The following is an 18,545-nucleotide window of genomic DNA, read 5'->3' on the forward strand; positions in this document are numbered from 1 at the left end:
AGGAGAAAATAGCTCCTCTGAGGGGAGCCACATGCTGATACCCAAGGTGGCTGCATGAGGAAGCAGCCTAAAATTAGCAGGATGGGCAAGCCCAGGAAGGGAAAGCCACGGCAGATTTCCCTGCACTCAGCAAGTGAGGGGAAGGGCCAGGAGCCCCCGTGGAACCCCCGTGGAGATCCACTGCAGTTTGTGCCAGGTAAGGCCCTCCCTGATAACTCACCTTGGGAGGTAAAGCAAGCGATTTCTTAAGGGAATGTCCGGACAATGGAAAGATTTAATATTGCCTAGTAAAGAGATGCCTCCAGGAATCCAATGATTAAGAGAGCAATAAAACTATTCTTGTATCCATCCTCACCCAAGGTATTCATCTGAACCACACCTTTTCACCTTGTTGAACTGTGGCTCTCTGGGGTGTGTAGGTGCTGTTTTTTTTTCAAGTGTTGGGGTAAAGGGAGGAGGCTGTCCTAGAAAATCTGTAAAACCATGTGGAAGAAGAATGAGGAAAGAGTACCTCCAAGTGATATTAAAAAAATGGATGAGATACTGCAGGTCCAAAAAGGAAAGATTAGAGATACCACAAATAGGACTAAGTGGGCAACACTGTGCTTTGTTCATGGGCAAAGTACAGAGTGGTTGAGCTGGTTGAAGACAGAAAACAGAATCCTGGAGGAGGCCAGGATTTTCTGTGTTGTTGTTTCATAGAGAACTGGATCAGTGATTTACCTTAGGACACACATGAGTTATTCCCAGTTGGCGTATTTATCTATCACTCACCATGGTTTCTATAAGTTCCTACCTTCTGTGCTGGAATTCATTTTTATATTACCTGTTTTTTTTTTAAGTTACTACTCATTAATGGTAAAACCCTCCCATTCTATTAAGAGGGTATCTCACAGGGTTGATCTGAAGGGACTGTGCAACTGGACGGCAGAAATTTAGAACTTTAAAAAAATTACAGCTGTATTGAGATATAATTCACATACCATACAATTCACCTATTTAAAGTGTACAATACAGTGGTTTTTAGTATATCTACAGAGTTTTGCAACCATTGCCACAATCAGCTGTAGAACATTTCCTCACCCTCCCCACAAAAACCTATACCCAAGAGCAGTGACTCCTCTTTTCTTCCCACATTCCCCTCACCCACAACCCTAGGCAACCACAAATTTACTATCTGTTTCTGTAGATTTGTCTATTCTGGACATTTCATATAAATGGAATCACACAATATGTGGTCTTTTGTGAGCTTTTGTGGGGGGTGGGAGGGATGCTTAGTGTGTAGCGAGACAGAAAAGAACCTCTTCCGTTGGGAGTATTACTTTCACTTATTATTTACTAAAACCTTTGGACGTGTACCATGTAAGTTCTCTAATGATACCCTAAATCAGGGGTCCCCAACCGCCGGGCCACGGACCACTACCAGTCCAAGGCCTGTTAGGACCGGGGCCGCACAGCAGGAGGTGAGGAGCAAGCGAGCGAAGCTTCATCTGTATCTACAGCCGCTCCCCATCGCTCGCATTACCGCCTGAGCTCCGGCTCCTAACAGCATTATGGTGAGTTGTATAATAATTTCATTATATCTTACAATGTAATAATAATAGAAATAAAGTGCACAATAAATGTAATGCATTTGAATCATCCCGAAACCATCCCCCTCTGCCCCAGTCCGTGGAAAAATTGTCTTCCATGAAACTGATCCCTGGTGCCAAAAGGGTTAGGGACTGCTGCCCTAAATGAATGCACTTCATTGCATCGGGTCATATCCAAGATGATCATTAAATAAAAATCATCATTATTGAAAAGCATTTAATCATATAATAAATGAAAGTAAGATGTAGTGTATCTAGAACAGTGCCTGGCATGTATTAGCTTCTCAGTAAGTAGCCATATTTTCCTCTACCCTACTCCCAGTGTTAAACATTTACTCATATTATAAAACATATAGAGCAGATTTGAAGAAAATCTTAACTTAGCAGAGTACTTTGAACATATTAGTGAATAAATATCTTTTAAAACAGGAAACGAAGATATAGTCATGGATGTGTGCATTTTACAGCTGTGATATTATTTCATAAAGGCTATGGAAAACAGTTTCATATGCTGGACTAGGAAGCACCAATTATAATTTCAAGTTTGAGCTGATATCAACTGCAATCTTAGATAACCAACTTACTTCCTCTCGTCCTCAGTTTATCTACAACTCCAAGCTAAGAAAGATAGGCTGGATCATAGCTAAAACGCCATCCCCATCGTTCATATTGTGGAAGTATCTTATGGCAGTGTCTCCAAGACACACCTGCCATGTATTTATTTCATGCTAAAGGTCACACATTGAATTACAGGATTGCTTCTTAGGGAAGTCCAGTTGGTTGACTGTCATAAGATCTTGCAGCTTTTAATCACCTTGATGAAATCACCAGGTTTCATTGTCTGGTCCTCAGCTATCCAAGATCAGAAACCTAATTTGTTTTTCAAAAACTCTTATAGCGGGCTTCCCTGGTGGCGCAGTGGTTGGGAGTCCGCCTGCCAATGCAGGGGACGCAGGTTCGTGCCCCGGTCTGGGAAGATCCCACATGCCGCGGAGCGGCTGGGCCCGTGAGCCATGGCCGCTGAGCCTGCGCGTCCGGAGCGTGTGCTCCGCAACGGGAGAGGCCACAACAGTGAGAGGCCCACGTATCGCAAAAAAAAAAAAAAAAAAAAAAACTCTTATAGCGATCCAGTCCTTTTGCAGGGTATTTACATTAATCAAACTCCCAAGAGAGTAATACAGCATCCACATTTCCAATTTGTTAATTGACAATGAGAAACATGGCTTGAGAGCAAACTAAGTGCCATATTCGCCTACCAACTTATTATTTAAAAGAAGTCTAGGGAATTCCCTGGTGGTGCAGTGGTTAAGAATCCGCCTGCCAATGCAGGGGACACGGGTTCGAGCCCTGGTCCGGGAAGATCCCACATGCCGTGGAGCAACTAAGCCCGTGCACCACAACTACTGAGCCCGTGCTCTAGAGCCCATGAGCCACAACTACTGAGCCCACGTGCCACAACTACGGAAACCCACGCACCTAGAGCCATGCTCCGCAACAAGAGAAGCCACCGCAATGAGAAGCCCACGAACCGCAACGAAGACCTAATACAGCCAAAAATAAATAAATAAATAAATTTGTTTTTAAAAATAAATAAGTCTATTTTAATAAAACACTCAATTGAGGGCTTCCCTGGTGGCGCAGTGGTTGAGAGTCCGCCTGCCGATGCAGGGGACGCGGGTTCGTGCCCCGGTCCAGGAGGATCCCACATGCCGCGGAGCGGCTGGGCCCACGAGCCATGGCCGCTGAGCTTGCGCATCCGGAGCCTGTGCTCCGCAACGGGAGAGGCCACAACAGTGAGAGGCCCACGTACCGTACACACACACACACACAAAAACTCAATTGAAATCAGAATGCTGTTGTATGAGCATGGATTGGAGCAAGGTAAGTAATTGGTTATGGCATCTGGTAGTGTTGGTCTGGAGCTGCCAGCACCACCATCAGGAGCAGATAGGCTCTCTTGGATGAACACTGCTGATTCTTTCTTCTTTGATTTCCCCTTCCTACTGGTAATTCCAATTATCTCTTCAGATGTAGATATAGATGTAGATATACACATATTTATATTTATATACAAACATATATTTGACAGATAGATAGGTAGGTAGAGACCATCAGTTAGGCTACAGCCAAATTTTGCTTCTTTTTTCTACTGGTGTCCTTGAAGCTTTTTTTTTTTTCTTTTTTTGCCTTGGGGGCAACTTTTACCATTTTTTTTCTCTTTATAACTATAATACACCCTTATTAGAAGTTTTTTTAAAAAGTACAGCTAAGAAAAAATATGAGAGAAAAATCTTCCATAGTTCCACTACATAGTTACAACCAGTTTAACATTTTGGAATATTGTACTCCAAAATTTTAAAAAATAAAACAGGGTCATATTATAAATACTGTTTTGAAGACTTTTTAAATCTTATACAAGCTTTACTGCTCTTTAAAAATGAATAACTAAAGTTTAAAGAGGTATATACGAGCATAGGTTTCAAACTCTCAGAACCGAACTAATTCTTTCTCATTGAACTAATTTTTTTTTAACTAGTTAAATTTTATTCTTTAATTAGAAACCCTGGGGGAAAGAAGTCACATCAGGACTTAAAGGCAAAGGCAGAGACCCAAAACCAGCTGGTTTTTCCTTATTAGGCTGGAGCAGAGTTTAAACCAGGCCAGACCCACTCCAGCTCTGGCCACAGCCTGCTCTCTACGTCCTGGTCCCAGGGGTTTGTTTGGTGGCAAACTGGCTTCACTTCATCCGAGGACCTAGCTTGAGTGAATTCATGGCTTCCTCAAGTGTGAGCATCCCTTGTTCCTGCCACTGGCAGTGCCACTCAGCCATGGACTTAGGAATTTGATCAAAAACACAAAAAAGCCCTTGGCATTCACACATTTAACATTTGGCATTTTTGTCTAAACAAGGAACTATCCTGAAAGGCCATGACACAATAATTTGTGATTTTGCTGAGGTATCACTTTGGACATGTACACCTGGACCTGGGGGTTCAGGGCTAGTCACTTACATGGTCCCTGAGCCTAAGCAACCATCAGTTCTCAAATTATGATCTCATACACATTTTATCTGAAAAATCAAATACAACAATGGTATAAGGGATCCACAAATGGCTTAGGGTACACCCTACTGTGAATGTCAAGGATTTACTTTATTCATATATTGTATAAAGAGTTTCAAAAGACTGAAGATGTTTTTTTTTTAAGTTGGCAAGCTTTTTTTGTATTATTTATTTATTTATTTATGGCTGCGTTGGGTCTTTGTTGCTGTGCGCAGGCTGTCTCTAGTTGCGGTGAGTGGGGGGCTACTCTTCATTGTGGTGCGAGGGCTTCTCATTGCCATGGCTTCTCTTGTTGTGGAGCACAGGCTCTAGGCGCGCGGGCTTCAGCAGTTGTGGCTCGCGGGCTCTAGAGTGCAGGCTCAGTAGTTGCGGTGCAAGGGCTTAGCTGCTCTGCGGCATGTGGGATCTTCCTGGACCAGGGCTCGAACCTGTGTCCCCTGCACTGGCAGGCAGATTCTTAACCACTGCGCTATCAGGGAAGCCCCTAACTAGTTAATTATTTTTTATGTCAGCTTCCACATATGTAAAATGTGAGTATTAAAGCAGATCTACTGACAGGACTCTGATAAGAAATAGCTAATAAAAAACAATAAAACACTTTTCAAATGTAGTGTTAGTACAAAAGATCATTTAAATAATAGGATTTAAAACATCATTGCTCTTTGTATTTGACATCTACTCCACATCATCATCATTATCAGCATTTATTTAGTAGATCTAAATCTTCTTTATCTTATTCCATGTGGTGTTTATATACATTCAACATTAGTCCATTAGACAATTCAGGATCATGGGAATTCTAAGATATCCCTCACTTCCCTAGATTTCTCCTCTCTAAATCACTTAACCTTAACAATAGTTTTGTCAACCTAAAGTTTTATACCAATCTATGCTGACACCCTTTTCTAGATCAGATAAGAAATAAGATATTTACCAATACTCTCAATTATTATTTTCTTGTCATAAAGCACATACCACAGAGTGGATATACTGCTCTGATATTTGTCACCCCTCTACTTATTTGGCTAAAGTAGGCTTGTTTGATACTTGGGTTGTCAGATCAAATTATAATTTCAACCCTTTAGCTATGTTTAGCCCCTTGGCAGTGGCCGAGTTGAGAATTTAGAATTCAGAAGCAGATGGTTCAGGAGCACGGTAACTAGATATGAAGCATTTTACCTCTATATCATTGGTTTACAACTGAACTTGGTTGATCACTATTGGTGTCCTATACAAGATGTAAGTGATCTGATTTGAATCTCTAATGAACAGCACCCATGTTAAAAAAACTCATCACTCTTGCACTAATTGGCATTTTTGTTGTCAGTGTCAGGACAGAAGCCAAGGACTGAATCAGTCTGGAAACCTGAACTGCGGCTGTGTCTGAGTCATCAGTCTAGATGGCCCATTCAGCCTCTGGCCTTTCCTTAGAGTTTACAGCTCAGCGCAAATGTGTATACTTCACTCCCTGTGACTTCACAAAGCCAGATTAAAAGATGTTTACTTAAAATATATCTTTTTATGATAAGAATGGTAATAATGATAGTTAACATTTACTGGCCACTTGCTAGGAGCCAGGTTTTATTCTAAGAGTATTTACTTAATTCTCACAGCAATCCCATGAGTTAGGTACTAATATTTCTCCCATTTTTTAGAGCTGAGGAAACTAAAGCACAGAGAAATTAAATAACTTGCCTAAGCCTTCTCAGATAATAAGTGGTGGAGGTAGAATCTAACTCTAAATACAGTTTCTCTCTGCCTAATTATAGCATTTATTTGACTTCTTCTTTTAAACATCATACTATACCACTGATATAAATTTTAAATATTCTATGTTCAAATCAAACAAGGCATATATCAATGTCTCAAGTTTAAAACTGCTCATCTTTCTGTACTAGTTATTATTTGTTTCTGAAAAGAGGCGATGGATCTTTCTTAAATTTGATTCACGTGCATCCTTATTCTGATTTTTTTTTTCATATTTATTTATTTGTCTGCATTGGGTCTTAGTTCACCATGCAGGATCTTCGTTGCAGCAATGTGGGATCTAGTTCCCTCACCAGGGATCGAACCTGGGCCCCTTGCATTGGGAGCGTGGAGTCTTAGCCACTGGACCAAGGAAGTCCCTTATTCTGGTTTTAAGGTAGTTAAAGACGTTGATTTTACAATGGCTTTTACGCTTACTTATTTTTTTTCATTGTTTGAGTTAAACATTACCTGAACTTGTAAACATCCTCTGACCTCAACATTTCTAAATTAATAGAGAAGAGAGAATTAAATCAAATAAAACCCTGCCTACCATGCCATCCCAATATAAACATAGTGAATGATCACCAAATAAGCAATCCACCTGCCTCTTTTTGTTAACATAGTAATTGGATTTCTTCCACCTATTCTTCATACAAAATTAAAAAGCAGATAAGAATTTTTTTTAAAAAACTGAGTCTCTATTTTATGAGACTTCCCATAGTAGCTAGGAAGGAAGTTTTTAGTACATTGAGATAAATGACCTTTAAAATAAAGTTCATGAGCAATTAGATCATTTTAAAGAATAAAAGAAATTAATCTGGTTCTCACAGTTTTCTTAAGACTTAGAAAAATATTATTTGCTATAATTACCAGCTAGGAAAAACAGAAATAGAAAATAATTACTTTTTTATGTTTCTTTTAGTTGCCATCTCTACTCAGTTATTCAAAGCGTGTTCTAAGCCTCATTTAGCACATATTTATTGCTCCAGTTTTGCTAGTAGATAAACTTTGGGGTGTTCCCCTAAAAAAGCTCTTATTAAACTAAATTAATAATGTGAACTTGGCAATCTCGGTTTTACTGCTGATTTACATTTGCATGGCCATTCTAGTGTTTAATTTTCCTATGTACAAAATAATCATAATAAAGACCAACTTCACGGACAGTGGTGTAGTTCTGTCATTCTTATTAGAACATAATAACCAATACATGATTGTAAATAACTTCAAAAAGATGAAGTGCTAAGTAAATGTCTACTTAAAATATGATCTCGGGCTTCCCTGGTGGCGCAGTAGTTGAGAATCTGCCTGCCAATGCAGGGGACACGGGTTCAAGCCCTGGTCTGGGAAGATCCCACATGCCGTGGAGCAACTGGGCCCGTGAGCCACAACTACTGAGCCTGTGCGTCTGGAGCCTGTGCTCCGCAACGAGAGGCCACGACAATGAGAGGCCCCCGCACTGCGATGAAGAGTGGCCCCTGCTTGCCACAAGTAGAGAAAGCCCTCTCACAGAAACGAAGACCCAACACAGCCAAAAATAAATAAATAAATTAAAAAAAAAAAATTGATCTCTACATGCTTAATTTCACTATGTCTAGTAATTTACAGATAGAAATGCACCAAGATAATTGTTTATTATTTATGGTTGCTTCAATTTCTTTTAAGTTATTTTCTTTGACCAGTCAGAGATAGGAAATCATCCAGATTTCCAAGGACTTGGAAGGATTTTGGAGGAAATCACTAAATCATCATAATCCTAATATCACTTGAGGTCTCCTTCTTGGAATTCTACATCTTCTGAGTTTTTTCAAAATTGATTCTCAAATGCATTGCTAACAAGGGTGTATTCCTCTGAAAGGAGATGCCATGTAGTAGAGAAGAACTTGGGCTTTGGTGTCATGTAGACTTGGGTGTGAATCACAGCTCTGAGGGGGCCCTGTGGAAATTTTTTCTCTGATCTTCAGTTTCCTCCTCTATACAAAGAAGGATAATGATATAGAATACTTTGGATGATCTCAGGGTGTACCTCCTGAGACTTTTTCAGATCCCTGAATTTGCAAAACCCACAGTAGCATATAATTTTTTCAGTTTCATTCTCCATAAAATGGGGATAACAATTCACACTTCCTGGGTTGTTGTATTAAATTAAATTATGTATTAAATGTGAACAATAAAGCTTGGTTGGTGTGGACACTGGACAAGGTCAGCTAGGATCACCAGAGAGCTGAGTAATTCATTCTGGCTTATCTGCATTTTAATAAGTCCAATTTGCAGTCAGCCACCAGTAGTTGAAATCTTGATATGAATTAGAGAATATGTGTTTTAAGCGTACTGTACTCTTTATTTCTGAGAAAACAGGCAACTCAGTCTGTGACTTGAGCTGGAATCTCAAAAACCAAGGCATAAGAACAGACAGAACTGCCTCTCAGCTATGTGTAGTAGGGTTTTTTGTTTGTTTGTGGTACACGGGCCTGTCACTGCTGTGGCCTCTCCCGTTGCGGAGCACAGGCTCCGGACACGCAGGCTCAGCGGCCATGGCTCATGGGCCCAGCCGCTCCGCGGCATGTGGGATCCTCCCAGACCGGGGCACGAACCCGTGTCCCCTGCATCGGCAGGCGGACTCTCAACCACTGCGCCACCAGGGAAGCCCCGTAGTAGGGTTTTTAAGTCCAAAACTCGAGAGGAGCAATCTATGGAAGGAAAAAAGAGTCTGATTCTAGGGCTTGGACAGAAAGTAAAGACCTGATGTAAAACAAAGGTTGTTCCAAGGTGGGCAGGAAAAATAGTGGTTAAGCCAGTTAAGGAAAATGCAAAAGTATGAAAGTGCCTCTTATGGGGCACCTACAGAAGAACTCTTGGACAAGGTGGGTGCTGTAAACAGCCCCAATCATTTCCAAAAGCAAAAGTCCCCCATATCAATTATCTCAAGAATTGTGAGCATCCACTAAGCTAAAGCACATATATTGATAGTCATTGCTCAATGACTGGTGCACAAAGAACAACCGAACATTTTTAGCTCCTTTCCTCATTTGAATTGATTCTTAACAGTATTTCTGTGTTAAACTAACATCATAATTGTTAATGACAATTGAATCAGTTAATGTTGCTGAGAGTTTAGGTCATTTGATCTTTTCTGGCACACAATAAGCATTCATTAAATATTTGTTGAATTGTGTGAATAATTTAGGACAACTCAACAATTAATAGATTATTTTTATAGCATGCTACAGACAAATATTTATTAAGTGACTAATTTGTGCCATGCCTTGAGATTAAAACTGTGTGGCCTATATACATTTTTTTATGGCTTCAATTCTCAAGGAGTTGATCTAGTTAAATAGATAAAGCATAAATGCATAAATGAAAACTCAGCTTAATTCAGCAATATAAGAAATGTTATAACGATTAGTTGTTTAATTACATAATAATTGGAAGAAACAATGAACAAAGGCAGGAGGGAAAGATAAAGCAAGGAAATACTGGTGGAACTTTTTGGAGACAAGGATTTGTGTAGAAGAGTGGCAGATCAGACCAGGAAGGTTGTTTATGTTTTATAGGATCCGTATGATCACATTTCTGATTATACCAAGGCTTTTCTTATTCCTATTTGAAATCTGCACAATATTGTCAGGCCAGTGGGCTGTCTACAAACAGATTTATCCCCAGCTCAGTTTACACTGTGGTAAATTTTTGGTTTAAGTCCCCTGTGACATTGTAAATATTTGCTTATCCCTTTTATTGACATTATCACCCACATTTTTTTTTTTTTGGCTGCGTCACATGGCTTGTGGGATCTTAGTTCCCTGACCAGGGATTGAACATGGGCCCCCGGCATTGAAAGCGTCCTAACCACTGGACCTCCAGGGAATTCCCTCACCCACATTTTTAATTAAAGCTTATTGTCTAGGTTATAAGATGAAAGGAGAGAATCTCTAATATATTAACAGGAGACTTCTTGGTTAGACTATGTTTTAACTAATCCATTCTCAGTTTGGAATGAAAAGCAGTTGGGTGATGAGGCAAAATAAAGAAGGTTTTCCAGGTGTTCCATTAAAGTATGCGGACTTTGATAGGAAGTTTGCTAAAGCAAGAAACACCAAATGGGTAGATCCAAATGCAAATAAAAATAAGAACTTGAATAGGGATATAAAATACAAATTCCTTTCGATAGATTTCAGGTAATAACTTCTCAGAAATGTGTATTAGCCCTTGCTATTTCAGTCAACAAATTTCATTGAGTCTTCTTTGTGAAAACAGTCCTAAGACTTAGACTTATGCTATTTTTCTGTTCTCTTCTTGCTTCTGTTAAATAAACACCGAGTCCCTAAAATCAAAGTTAATAATTTTAATAATCCTTTGCCTACCGATACATATGAAAATAATGGCGAGTTTCCTTCTTTGGGTGATTTCTGATTTTTGAACTAACCTGCATAATTACTTTTCATGAGAAGATAGTGGGGGGGGCGCAATGAAAAGAGAATACATTTTAAACTAAGAGGCCTAGGTTTGAATTCACCCAGCTGTGCAGCTCACTGGTTGGCTACCTTTGGGAAAGCTAAACTTCCTTAAGCCTTAGTTTCCTCCTTGTAACATGCAAATAGCAATACCTTTCAGGGTTGCTGTGAGTGTTGAATAAGAGATAACTTAGGCTGCTCCTGTCTTAGAGTACACTTGGAAGAAATATTAATTCCCATTTCCTTTCCTTCACATCATTAGTGTTAGTGTGATTATTTGGGTCATGCATAAGAACACTGAACTTTATTTTCAGCTTTCTGAGATGTCCAAGCTGCCCAAAAATAGAATCTGAGTGGAATCACCCAGAGACTGGCACACTGGCATTTAAGATATTCAGTGATAGCATTATGAAGAGAGAATATTTCAAGTATTATTTTCCTACCCTTAACTTGCAAAAAATTTATTGACCCATGTTGATGTGCTGAGAAATAACACAAAGCATTGAAATTTACTTTCAAAAGAACAAAGGTCTTAGATTGTCTGAACAAAATGACTATCATAAATGGAACAAAAAAATAGGTCTGTTAAAGCATTCAGACTGCCTTCCAATGCCCTATCTTTCAGCATTAATGCCTAATGTTTCGGTCCACATATCAATTCATGTTCTCAGCTAAAATACTGCAGATACAGTGTTTCTGAAAGCATTCGTTTTTTTCTTTCTATATTTTCTCTTTGCTTGTTTGTTTAGTCATACAAAAGAATTTCAGGGTTCCTTTCTGTCAGAAAAATTATAAACAAAATTCAACACAGTGTTTCCTTAAAGTACTTACTGAAAGAGACAGTAGGTTTTATGTTCATTTTTACCCTTTTTTTTTTCAAATACTGCAGAAATGCAAACTTTTAAATATGTGCAGTAGTTATGAGCACAGACTTAGTTAGCCTTAGGTTTAATCCTGGCCCAGTCACTCACCCATTGTGTTACCTTGGGCAAGTTTTTAACCTCTTTCTAAGCCTTAGATTCTTACCTGTAAATTGAGAATTCTAATAGTACCTACTTCATAGTTTGTTGAAGGAATATGTAAAATAAAGCACAATGTCCATGAAGAGCCTAACACAGTGCCTAGCATACAGCTAAAGAATGTTAACTTACTTCTACTGAGATGATAAGTTTATATGTGTGTTAATATAATCATTATATTAATGTGGTGAGCAGGAGGAATCAATTGTAGACCTCAGGATTACATGCCTGATACTAATTGTCTTGGATTTCTTCAGTTAATCATAGATGCTCTTTTAAAAAAAAACTCTGGGAACAGATTTCCTTCTTAGAAATAATACTTCCTAAAAAGTGTAAACTTTGGGGCTTCCCTGGTGGCGCAGTGGTTGAGAGTCCGCCTGCCAATGCAGGGAACGCGGGTTCGTGCCCCGGTCCGGGAAGATCCTACATGCCGCGGAGCGGCTGGGCCCGTGAGCCATGGCCACTGAGCCTGCGCGTCTGGAGCCTGTGCTCCGCAGCGGGAGAGGCCACAAGAGTGAGAGGCCCACGTACCGCAAAAAAAAAAAAAGTGTAAACTTTGATATGTCCTCCATATCAAAAGCACAAGTAAAGGAAGCCTTACAGTGCTTTCATGGAAACCACACAGTAAAGCTTGAATCTACCCCAAAACTGGGGGTGCACACATTATTATAATAACTGATTATTTTCCCATATTTACTTTAATAAATGTATCAACCATACTCTCAGTTTTGTATCAGGTAAAGATGTTTACACATGTCACATGCATCCTCCGCATGGATATGTTGTGCATTCCTTATGTTTTATTCTTTAAAAGTTCATGTTTATTATCCTTTTCACCTCATCAAAGGAGAAATCAAGAAAGCCTGTGTCCTTAGTCATCTTAGTCATTATCCACCCACACCATCCATCCAGGTTAAGAACATCGCACAGACTGAGTTAGTAAAGTTGATCCGAAAGAGCAATCTGTTCTAAGTGACGGTCCCTGGATCTGCCACGGAACCCTGTAAATACCCTTCATTACTCTGGCGGGGCAGTATCACATTTCCTTCATGCTACTTTTGTGGCTGACACAGTTAGGCAGTGCGATTTGGGCTCTGGATGATCCTGATTGATTGACACAGGAACGGTCCTTCTCCTGGGACAGGTAATCACAAATTTACCTGTCAGGATAATAAGTATTCTGTTTATAGTTTGTTTAGATGTTTTTAGTTTTTAAAACGAAATAGGTTTTGAACTTATAGCTTTTTAAGTTTTTTTAGTTTTAAGCAAGTGTTTTCAGTACCGTTGAGATGAAAAAGACATTTCTTAAGGATTTAATTGTAGTTCTCAATTACACTGTATCATGGGGTTTGTTTAAGACCCTCTATAATCCACCATACATACATTGTTTTGGATGGTCAAGAACTTGCCTCTGCTGTGTTTTTCTCATTAGCAAAGGTTAGAAAATAATACAAGTCTCTATTCTTTTTTTTTTTTTTTTTTTTTGCAGTACGTGGGCCTCTCACTGTTGTGGCCTCTCCCGTTGCGGAGCACAGGCTCCGGACGCGCAGGCCCAGCGGCCATGGCTCACGGGCCTAGCCACTCTGCGGCATGTGGGATCTTCCCGCACCGGGGCACGAACCCATGTCCCCTGCATTGGCAGGCGGATTCTCAACCACTGCGCCACCAGGGAAGCCCACAAGTCTCTATTCTTTAAAAATAAGATATAGAGGATTGTTGTTTTTTCATCTGATACTTGAGGGGAATACCTCAATATAAATCTATAAACTTTAAGCAAAACTCATTGAAAATTTGGTATATGTCAGAAATTTCTTTTAAAGAATAAAAATATAAAGCAATCTGGAAAAATAGCAAATACAAAAATTTTATATGAATCTACTAGTGCAGAAATTCTCACATGCTTATCCTCCAAGTGAAGACTTCCTGTCATAGATCTTCCAGATTCCTTGGCATTCCTGTGGATCACCCCAATGTGAGTAAACTGTTCCTATAACTGAGTGACTAAATTAAGAAAACAGCTGAAGGCAAGCACAAGATCATGTTCAAACCACAATAAACACATGTGTTAGATGGGCCACTCAACTTCATGGGGAAGGCTTAAGACATGTAAACTTGTGTTTACTTGTCACTTATGAAATTTGTTTTTAACTATGTTGGATATATTTTTTAAGTTTTAAGAAGTATTCTTTGTACCAGTAAACCCTGGTAAAATCTAAGCTAGTAGGTTTGTGGTGTAATGTTTATACAATTACTAAGATGATATGCAGGGTAGGGGCTACATTATTTGGGAGCAGAAACCAATTTTAAAAAACTAGAATCTAGAATACAAGGTTGATATACTGTAAGCAAGGTATCCACAGTTGCTGAATATTATTTATTTAAAATATTTATATGCAACTTTTTTTCAAAGAGCTCAAATTTTTTGTACACTATCTGTATTTGAAAATGTTGCAGTAAAAATGAAAGAAAGATTACTGCTATTCAGAAATTCTTTGTCTCTTTATTCTGTAACTTTTTTTTTTTTTTGGCATTTTAAACCGATTTTAATTCTTCCTATTGATTCCTAATTTCACTGCCCAACCAACTCTAGTTTATCTTTCAGTATGGGTCTCCTTCCACCTCAGTGTTCTATACCTGGGTGAAAGGTAGGATACCAGGCTTATCATGGAACAGTTTGCAAGAAAGCAGAAATATGTTCACTTACAGTGTGTGTAGACATTTCCCTTTGGAAAATCATATTGTAGCACATCTTTGTGCTAAATGAAATGGAGGTTTTACTTTTTCCTGTCCCGACTCAAGACTTAGCAGCACTTATATTGATTATGCATCAAGATCTGAAAGGGATAGTGGGGGAAGATCCTCTCTTTAAATAAAAAGAAATCGTTGGAGCACCTACCTAAATAGAAAATGCAGAAACACAATTAAGTAGTCTTGAGGTTAATTTCAGCACAGGTAAGAGATCAAACAACCCTGTACATTGAAGATCTAGATTAATGCAGTAATGAAAATAACCTATCCATATAACTCAGTTATTCTTGTGCCCTCTTCCCTCCTTAGTAATAGTGCTTTCAGTCTGGATTATTTTAAAGTTTTCCTCAATAGTCTTTTTCATTTTGCCTGTGTAAATTCAAAGTTCCTTAACAAAAGGTATAGTGAAGCTTCTGATTTGATCATAATAAACAAAGTTTATATCTATTCAATATACTATAAGGAGTCTTTAGGTGACTGAAAAAGGTAAAAAGATCTCTTAGTAAATGCCATGAGGGCAGGAATTTTGGTATGTTTTGTGCACTGCTTTATACCCAGTACCTGGTACATAGTAGGCATTAGATAAATATTTGTTGAATGAATGGGAAGAAATTCTACAAGTATTGTGTGATTTAATTAAGAAAGGTAGGTTTATGGGCTTCCCTGGTGGCGCAGTGGTTGAGAGTCCGCCTGCCAATGCAGCGGACACCTGTTCGTGCCCTGGTCTGGGAGGATCCCACATGCCTCGGAGCGGCTGGGCCCGTGAGCCATGGTCGCTGAGCCTGCGCGTCCGGAGCCTGTGCTCCGCAACGGGAGAGGCCACGACAGTGAGAGGCCCGCGTACCGCAAAAAAATAAAAATAAAAATAAGAAAGGTAGGTTTAAATCAATGTATTTTATGCTACCCAAATCTAAGAATGACCCTTAAAAGAAAGAAAAAAAAAAACAATGGCATTTATCTGAATTTTCAAAACCCAGGCTTCTACCAAGACTGAAATAATGGGGTTAACTTTTTTTTTCCAAATTCATATTCTGAAAATATATGAAATTAATATCAAAGAGCCTATACTTTGACAAAGTAGGTTTTTGAGCAGATGTTGGTTTGGCTAAGGATTCTTTTTTATTGTTCGGCAATGCTTGTGTAAAAGAAGAAATCTGGCATAGACTTTTTCAAAATAATATACAAAAAAAAGTTATTCCAGGTACTCATAAATGAATAGGAGTTATAATGTGTTACATTATATAGTAATTTTGACTTTTAAACAGTATCTGATTAGTTTTTTTTCTGAAAAAGTTTGTTCAAACTAATTTGTTACTGGGTTTATTCTCGGACTGATGGCTTTTTCCTCTCCATTTTTCCTGTGATCTCTAGTTAACAACTTTTAATGTTAGTTATCTTCTCTGCTTTTTCTAAGCCTTTGGACAAACAGTTAAAAAAAAAAAAAACCCTCAGCTTTAAAATGTTGGACCTCACTTTCATACTGGCTTTTCATAGCCAAATTTCCTAAAATGTATCAGTGATTAAATGAGAGTAAATTTCCCATGAATTAAAGTTAATTCTCTTACCTTCTGTGTAGTTCAGGGAACTCTACTCAGTGCTCTGTGGTGACCTAAATGGGAAGGAAATCAAAAAAAGAGGGGATATATGTATATGTATGGCTGATTCACTTTGCTGTACAGTAGAAACTAACACAGCATCATAAAGCAGCTATACTCCAATAAAATTAATTATTTAAAAAAATAAAGTTAATTCTCTTAAAAATTAAGAATTTTGATATATTTCAAAAAATAATGCCATTTTATTTGACAGATGGAATGTGTTATAATCAATTTAGTATTAATTCCAAACATAAATAAATAAACAACTTGGGCCTCTAGCTGTAAGTGAAATTCTATAGGTAGGAAAACTGACTGACCCCCACCTCCCATAGGTGCTGTCCTGCTGTGGAATCCCTTTGCTCAGTTTTCTCCTATCCAATCAGGTGGAATGTTTCACAGGCACATGGTTTATACAGCTCAAAATAACTTGGGACCTGTGAGCTGACAAATGCTCTGGCTCCGGTGGTGACAGGTTGTCCAGCTTCTAACAGCCCTCTTCACTGAAACTAAGGTTAACTCCTCACTCTATGGACGGCTACTCTCCATTTCCAAGGACGTGAAGAATTTTCTTTTTCTCCTGTGGTTTCATCTAAAAGTTCTCCTTGGATAATTATTGTCACGGTGGAGTGCTTGGTTTGGACATCCTCATCTGGGTCAACTAAAAAAAGAAAGGTAATATCCAGATTTAAGTTCTCAAGTATGTTTTGATAACAAGAAACTGACAATGGGAAAGGGATATTTCCGAGACCTAATTACTGTTGCTTAGAGTGAAACCGAGGATAACTTTCTAATTACGTAGGATGGGACACAAAATTACGTGAAAAATAAAGTTTTCTACGTGGTCAAATTTTGGAGGGGACTGATGAGACCCTCAGAGATCACAGCCTACTTGGGTCCTAAAGGAAAATATCTTAACAGAGGAAGTCGTAACATGTGTATTATCATTGGCATTTTCCATACATTCATTTATTAAAATTACGGTGTTTGTATAGAGAATATGTGTGCAATGCCTATTTCCTTTTAAAAGGAAATCAAATCTAAAATAATATGACTCCATAGTTAAAGACTTTCATTTAACATTTTTTTAATCATGTAAAAGGATATGCTTCTATATTTAGTGTTGGGAGATCTGCTCCCTGGATTAATGTACACAACAGCTGCAGAACGTCTTGCTCAAAGGACATTGCTCTTTCTTTCTCCTTTCTCTCCCCTTCTCTTTCTCTCTCTCTCTCTCTCTCTCTCTCTCCCTCCCTCCCTCCCTCCCTCCCTCCCTTTTCAGCTGCATCAGAAAGACACTTGACAGTCAGTGGCAAGTGTTTGGCTTGGTACATTGCACTATTAGCAGTAATTAGATGCACAACTTGAACTATATTTTAATAACCGTATAAACAAAGAAAAAGAAAACATGAGTTAATCTGTATTTCCATTCCCAAAAAGTGAACATTACAGTAAGGGTGCTAAGAAATTTTATTATCTTATCAACAGATTCTTTTACTCATACTTGTTAAAGATACTAGCATCGATCAGTTTGAAAGAAACAAAACAGCTAACCAGTTTCCTTTCTCAAAACATTGTTATTCAACTACTTTCACATTGGTAATGATGAAATGAATTCTACAAGCTCTAAATTTAAAAATTGTTATAACTTTTTAGTCTCTCCTTAATAATAACTCTTAACTTCACATAAAATCCATATAATCCTTTTCTAGGATATTGAGAATGTCTACACTTATAGCTATAATAAACATATTTTTAAACAAAAATTAAGATATGCTGTCTGATACACCATTTGACAATAATCAAAATATTTAAAATCAAGGCCATCCCATGAAATCTGAAATATATGCACACTGTACTTACTTTGTCGGGACACAAAATTATAAACATTAGAGAATCTTATAATAATGGAGTATGAAACAAACAGTTGGACATTATCCAAATTCTGGAGGTTTGTCTCTATTCCCACTTGTAGAATATGGCTAATGCTATTGGAACTCCTAACAACGTATTAAAGCACCAGTGTTCCATATGTGTACAATTTAGAATATAGACTCTACTACAGACTCTAATACATCTATTGTATAATAGAATATAGTTTCTAGCTTACAAAGGCACACATTCAATGGAATGGACTCAGAACCACAATTCATGGACACAAGAAATTCAATAAATTTTTATCCCAATAGGGTTTTGGAATTCATAGAGATGGTTTTTCAAACTTATTTTTGAAGAAACGGGACTACAGATAAATTAGGTTTCACTGTGAAAGGACTTTAATGAACTAATGTTAGTATATGAAAAGGTGACAGCTAAATTTTTTAGGTTA

General features: G+C 38.3%; 2 protein-coding genes across 2 annotated transcripts in view; one reads left to right on the forward strand and one right to left on the reverse strand.

Annotated features, from left to right (window-relative positions):
* HERC4 (HECT and RLD domain containing E3 ubiquitin protein ligase 4) overlaps positions 1 to 18,545 on the reverse strand; it is a 233,937-nt gene that overhangs the window by 144,206 nt on the left and 71,186 nt on the right. Inside the window, exon 2 of the mRNA XM_049697176.1 lies at positions 16,187 to 16,230. The gene's annotated coding sequence lies outside the window, so the exon portion shown is untranslated. The remainder of the gene's footprint in view (positions 1 to 16,186; positions 16,231 to 18,545) is intronic.
* The window catches only part of MYPN (myopalladin), an 83,414-nt gene continuing 81,273 nt past the window's right edge, over positions 16,405 to 18,545 (forward strand). The window contains exon 1 of the mRNA XM_049697175.1: positions 16,405 to 16,891. The gene's annotated coding sequence lies outside the window, so the exon portion shown is untranslated. The remainder of the gene's footprint in view (positions 16,892 to 18,545) is intronic.

This window comes from Orcinus orca, chromosome 14, assembly GCF_937001465.1.
Source record: "Orcinus orca chromosome 14, mOrcOrc1.1, whole genome shotgun sequence".
Lineage (NCBI taxonomy): Eukaryota > Metazoa > Chordata > Mammalia > Artiodactyla > Delphinidae > Orcinus > Orcinus orca.